Here is a 7,090-nt window from a genome sequence, read left to right as displayed (position 1 = left end):
GGAATCTAGGAAATAGAAATATTGAAAAATGTCAAGGACCTTCCCATAAATGATACAATTTCTAAAATATTCATGTTAAGAATATGTTTTGGATTGAAATTTAATCTGGGGCAGTCTGAAAATCTCTTTTAGGCAGTTATTTATCTGTTCAACTCATAAATAGTACTGTGTAAAGAAACATATTTCTACCACTTCTCTTGTAACAAGGTGACAAAATAAATTTTTGTGACTTTCCAGGGTTTTGTTGGAAATATCAGGGCATTTAAAGAGCAAAATATATTTCAAAGTATTGTTTTATGTAAGTTTTAATTTATTATTCCATTTAAAAAAGATAAACAACATTTACAGGACATATGATAACTTAAAATTATGGAAGCCTCAGTATGTAAATGGTTGTAGTTTGGCTACCTATTACTGAAAGTGGCAGTATAATGAATGTGTAAATAAGTATTATTAAAATGCAACTTTTTTATTTTAAAGAGAATAATCAAGGATATGCCAAAGTGAGAGCAATGTGTTGAAAATTATTCTACTGAAATACAGAATCTCTACTTTAAGGGCAGATTACAGAGCATGTAGCCCAGAGAAACTGATTTTGAATTTCTGACCTCTAGAACTATAACCAAATGAGTGTGTATGTTACCTTGTATAATATATTATTAATATTAATAGAAGACCTATACTCTAATAAAAGATCTTTTAACAAAGAGTAAATCAGATTCAGTTCTATATTTAATATAGTATTTAATATGAAAGTTAATATGAGCTCTTTTTGAAGATCTTTTGAATTAATTCATGAAAGCTGAGTCAGCTTTGAATTTTTTTTTTTTTAAGTTTTTTACACAGGGTGCATGCATTCACTGAAGAGAATTGAAAGAGCCAGAGAGAGGGAAAATGAGAAATCACCTCCTGCGGGGATGGCCATCTTGCAATCCCATCCTTTCCATTCTCTTCTCAGGATTTTGGGCTCTCACATACATGCACCTGTTGTGAATTTTAAGCCACTGGGTCCGGGACTCGAACTGCGATTGGTCATGTGGGAGTCCAGTGCCTCAACTACCACACCACCTGCCAGCCCCAGCTTTAGAAAATTTTAATGCAAATCTGTGCACCTTTTTAGCATCTATTTGCTGAACTTTCTAGAGCTTTTGTATCTTCTCAGGTTTGTCTTTCACTACCCTTTGTTCTCATTTTAGAACAAAAAGCAATTTTACTTCGGATCAAAACACTTTATTTTTTTCTTTTAGTCAACAAAATAAATCACATTATCTTGAGACATCTAATAAAGCCTCATTCACCCATATATATTAGAAATTTAAAAAATTGGGACCAGCGGTTAGTGTAATAGCTATGTCGCTGGACTCCCATGTAGTCGACCGTGGTTCGCATCCTAACTCTACTTTATTCAGCCATGTACATGCTTTATATGACTTTCCAATGTGGCAGAAATGACTATGTTCATTGACAGATGCAAAGAATTAGCAACTTTGTAGCAAGCACAAATAAGAAGTAAAGATATATAAAATAAGATTATGCTTAGTAATCAATGCATCAATGTTTTATATATATGAATATTATATATAAATATATTTTATATATATTTGAAACTTTTTCCATAGAGCATGCACATTTGTTGGAGAGACAGACAGAGATAGTGAGAGAGAAAGTGAGAAATCACCCCCAGGTGATCCCCTAGGGATGGCCACACTGCAATCCCTTTTCCTACATTCTCCTCCTGGGATCTTAGGCAAGTATGTAAATACACTCAGCATAATTTTCAAGCCACTGGGTCTGGGACTCAAACCATTGTCAGCCATGCAGGAGCCCATCAACATAACCATTATGCCATCTACTGGCCCCTCAGTATTTTACATTATTTATAAATTATCAATTTATTTATTGAATATTCATGAACTTACTGTAATATCATCCAAGATTTTCAGTTATCTAAAAAGTTTAAAAATTTTTTCTCTAGCTTATCCACAACAACTTATTACTGAGGATATACAAGTTTGTGGGGAAAATAATTCTACTTTATTAAATAAATTTTACTTTATTAAATACATTTATGATTTATAAATCTTAAACTTTTAATAGAAGTAAGTCTAGCTCATTTGATCAGTACTACTGTGAGAGTTTAGAGAAAACATACCAAAAAACATGAAAAAGTATACTTGTTTTATATTTAACACTGATAAATTGGAGAAGACATAGGCATTTTCCTAAAACCTGGTTTAGGGGTGAAATAGAAGCAATAAGATATAAATGTTGCATATACATGTATATATAAATATGTATGTGTGTGTCAAATATGGAGACCCAAAGTCCCACAGTCTGCCAGTTGTGGAACCAGGAAAGACAGAGGTGTAGTTCAACCTGAGTCTAAGGACCTAAGAAACTGAGGAGAGTGGACGCAATGTAATCCCAATCTGAGTCCACAGGCCTAAGAACCAGGAGTGCTGATGTCTGAGGGCAGGAGAAGATGAGTGTCCCAGCTCAGGGTACATTTACCCTTCTTTCACTTGTTTATTCTATTTGAACTCCCAATGTATTGAGTGATGCCCACCCACATCGAAGAGAGTAATCTTATTTACTTAGTCTAACAATTCAAATGCAAATCTATTCCAGAAACACTCTCACAGATAATACCCATAAATAATGCTTTAGCAGCTAAGTATCTTAGCCCAGCCAAGTTGACACACAAATCTATCCCAAAACTCAAAATATTAAGATAGTCATGTTTGCCAAAGATTTACATAAATTATGTGAATTTAAATTCTTACAATACTCAGTCGTAAAAAACAAGACCCTGACTTTTGATAGAAAATGGACAAATATGGACGATTTACTGCTACTACTTCATAGCCAGGCTATGAAGGAGAGACATTGTTTGTCTCCACTTAATATATACTATTTGCAGATTAGAGGATATAGAAACATGGACGATGGTTATAGATACTGGATACAGTGTGGGAAGAGGGTAGGAGAAAGAGGAGGGTGTAAGGAAAGACATTAAGGAGAAAAATAGAGAAAAATAGAGAGGCAAGACAATTATGGGACACAGAAATTGATTATTATCTGTTGATGGTAATGTGTATAGTATCCCCAACTGAACTGGTGTGAAATGTATTCATGTTGGAAAATTCACTTATAAACTAAGTGATGTATAGTGATTGAATGTATAAAAGAAATTAAAATATATTATAAAAAAGTTCTTAAAATGGTTGTGAGTTAGTTTCTGGGACAATATGTATTGTTTGACTCTAACTTATTTAAAGTGTTTAGTTTCTCTATTTTCAGGGAATTTTAGTAATATCCAAGTTATGTAATAAATTATTTATTAGATATGTCAATTAGAACAGGAATCTTAAATTCAGAAATTTTATACTCTCATATATTAGTATCATCCAGAGGTAGGAAAAACATAACACACTCACACATTTAGAGGTGAAGTCATTTCTGATTTACAGACACAGAGACATACAGGTACAAAGAAACAGAGCTTGTAACTTTACTTTCACAATTTCTTCTGTGAATCAAGAGTAAACAGAAACAAAGAAAAACAACAGCTACAACAACAAAAACCCCTCCAGAAATCAGACAACCTTTCTCATCATAGAGTATATTAAATTCTTGATTGATTGGAGTTCAAAATGTACAAACACAAATACTGACAGACCAGATTCTCTATTGTTGCTCACACAACAGATATTAGATCTCTATAAGCCATGAGTCCATATGGAAAGATCTTCAAACTGTCAGGCTCTGAAATCAAATTAACATCCATTTCTGCCAACATTGGGGAATAATTTATGGGCCATAAATGTATCCAAAATAAATAAAACAAATACCAAGTTAGAAAATCAGAAAATTAAACTTAGGAAAATAGAGTCAATAACGTTTTATTGATAGTTTGGATTACTTTGGGAGAGCCAAGAAAAGACACACACGGGTTTTAACTGTGCATGAGGTGTACTTTTCTGTCATTGAAACTTACCTGGCTCTGGGAGGGATTTTGATTTTATTTTTTCTCTTTCTTTTTCTCTCTTTCCTTCTCTTTCTTTCTTTTTCTCTCTCTTTCTTTCTCTTTCTCTCTTTCTTTCTTTCCTTCTTTTTTTCTTTCTTTCTTCTGTCTTTCTGTCTTTTTCTTTCTTCTCTCTCTTTTATTTATTTCTCTTTTTTCTTTTCTTTTTCTTCTTCTTCTCTTTCTTCTTCCTCTTTTTCTTCTTAACCCAGAGTTCTTTTTATTTATTTTTAACACCTAGTATGCCATGAATTTATAAGGAATATGTCCCAGAAGCTCAGGCTCCTTTCCATTGGTTCTCACAAAGTGTGCTTCTCTGGGTGGAGCAGGCTGGTGCTTCTGTTGAACCCAGGTACCTTTCTCTTTGACTTCCTTCTTTTTCTAGTCATTTTCCTTCACATGTTTTAGGAAGCCATTTCTGCCCTTGAAATGCTTAATATGCTCAATACACACATGAATTCTCTTAGAAAGAGTCGTACGCTTAACTTGTTTGTTTACAGTAAGGTCAGCAGCATGCTGGGTTAACATTGTAGACTTTTCTAGTTTTGCCATGCTAACGTTGTGGGGCATTTGTTTTTTGAAAAATACCCATATCTTTGATGTCTGCAATGTCACTTTTCTTGTAGATTTGCATGTATGTTGCCAAAGGAACCACTCCATATTTTCTAAAAGGCCTAGAGAACATATATTGGGTGCCTCTCCTCTTTTCCTTAGTGTTTGTCATTTTGGTTAATTACTGGAAGATGGTGGTTCCAGTCAAAGGGGTTGGTTTAATTTCTAAATACAAAAATATTTATCAGTAAAATTAAAATAGGCCCAGAGGTCAGCCACAGGCAGTAGGGTAGAATCTCTGTCACAAAGAGTTGAACTATAGGCACAGAGATCAGAGCTTTGAGTCATAGAGGTGCATTTTTAGGCCTCAAAAGCTGCTAAAACGTACTAGTTGGATTTTGAAATTTCCTGGGGCCTTTGACTATTTTTCTTTTCTTTTTCCCTTTTAGAATAACACCATCTGTAACTTTTATACTATGTCTATCCCATCATAGTGTTTTAAGAGTAGATAACTTGGGACCAGCAGATGGTATAATGGCTATGTCACTGGACTCCCATGTAGTTGACCACGGTTCAAGTCCCAGACCTGGTGCCTTAAACTCATGCAGGGCATGTGTGCCCAAGATCCTGAGAGGAGAATGGAGGAGAAGAGATTGCGGTGTGGCCATCCCCTCTGGGAGGTGATTTCTTGCTTTCTGTCTCTCTGTCTCTTTCTGGTGAGCTCACGTGCCCTATAGCAAAAAACTCTCCAAAAAAAGAGTAGATAACTTGTTTTTTAGTTTTGTATGTTCACAAATGTATAATTCTACCACAGAGTGGATCATACTCAGTCATACCACATACCTGATTTAGATGATCAGATTTTGGACTGCGAGTTGGTACTAAAATAGATCGAGACTTTTGGAGTTGATGGGATGGGGTAAATGCACTTGGCATGCAGAATGTACATGAATTTCTGGAGGCCAGTATGTAGACTTTGGTAGGCTAGATACTGGGGTCTAAAATATATTCAGGTTCTAATTCTTAAACCAGTTAATGTTGCTTATATGATAAACAAGATTAAGGGAATGATTTTGAGGTGAGGTGATTGCAATCACAGGTGTAATAAGAGGAAAGTACAGTGAGATTTGACATAGAAGAAGACAATGCAGCCAGTGAAGCAATATGCTACATTGTTGATTTTGAAGATGGAGGAAGGGACCACGAGACAAGGAATACAAGGAAGGTAGTTCTAGGAGTTGTAAAAGGCAAGGAAACAAATTTTTCTTCTAGAGCCTCTGCAGAGAACATGGCTTTAGCAACACCCAGACATTAACCCAGTGAAAATTATTTCAAACCCCTGATTTCAATAAGACCCAAAAAAGTGTTTGGTGTTTTGTTTTGTTTTGTTTTGTTTTGTTTTTAAGAGGTTTTTGCTATAGGGCGCATGTGCTCGCCAAAAAACACAGAGAGAGACAGAGAGACAGAAAGTGAGAAATCACCCCCAGGGGGGATGACCAAGCCTCAATCCCTTCTCCTCCATTCTCCTCTTGGGATCTTGGGCACGCATGCACACGCTCCCGGCGTGACTTTAAGCTACCAGGTCCTGGACTTGAACCGCGATTGACTACTTGGGAATCCAGCAACATCGCCGTTATGCCAACTGCTGGTCCCCCCAAAAAAGTTTTTTAAGTAAAAAAATTATAATCATTTTTACAGAAGCCATTAGAAGCTAATATACCTCCCAAATAAACTACTTCCATCCAAGTCCTTGTTTCAGCATTTGCTTCTACCGGCACTCAGACTAACTCCCTAGGTATGGATGAAGGACAGAACACCAAACTAATTTATTTCAGCTCTCCTGATGTTGTTACCCACCATTTTCCTGTAATATGCTGCATACAGTCAAGTTTTGAGAAGGATTAAAATTGTGGAGGGTTGTGTAAGGCTGGGCATGGAAAATGGGTTTCTTATGACATTTAAGGCCAATAAAAAGTGAATCCCTTTGGGAGACTTTCATTTTGACTATTATCAGGTAACTTGTACTGGACTAGCCCCTCTGCCAAAAAAACCACCACACTGGAAAAAAATATATGAGCTTACTGGTTTCAGGCATTGTAAAACAGGTAGCACAATGTAGTGATTCCTGACAGAGGAAACTCACAAGGTAGCTCAACCATTACTCCCGAGCTCTGTCTAGGGAAAACATTACAGTGACATAGTGAACTGGATTCCTGGAAGAAAACAGTAGTATTACTGAATCAAGGAGGCAGAAATCAGAGTTTCATAGACCTAAATAGACTGGAATTTGCAAAACAGGACATTAGAATGTATTTGATGGGAAGGGGAAGGAGGTGCTATGCAAAACAATATCTTTAAAACTCACTTGGAAGATTTTCGAGAGTCTTTAACTGAGGATCAGCAGGTGGTGTGGGAGTTAAAGTGCTGGATCCCACATGGCCTACTCTATGGTTAGAGTCCCAGTCCCAGCAGCTTGAAAAACATGCCAGCTGCATTTGTATGCATGTCCCAAAA

General features: G+C 36.0%; 1 protein-coding gene and 1 pseudogene across 1 annotated transcript in view; one reads left to right on the top strand and one right to left on the bottom strand.

The window, feature by feature from the left end:
• SYTL5 (synaptotagmin like 5) overlaps window positions 1-7,090 on the top strand; it is a 249,156-nt gene that overhangs the window by 108,844 nt on the left and 133,222 nt on the right. The gene's annotated exons all lie outside the window — the stretch shown is intronic.
• Window positions 4,262-4,748, bottom strand: LOC106734896 (60S ribosomal protein L21 pseudogene; annotated as a pseudogene).

Source organism: Tupaia chinensis, unplaced genomic scaffold (genome assembly GCF_000334495.1).
Source record: "Tupaia chinensis unplaced genomic scaffold, TupChi_1.0 Scaffold000248_2, whole genome shotgun sequence".
In the NCBI taxonomy this organism is placed as follows: Eukaryota; Metazoa; Chordata; class Mammalia; order Scandentia; family Tupaiidae; genus Tupaia; species Tupaia belangeri.
The sequence above is the reverse complement of the archived record's forward strand: the minus strand, read 5'-3'. Positions and strand labels throughout refer to the sequence as shown.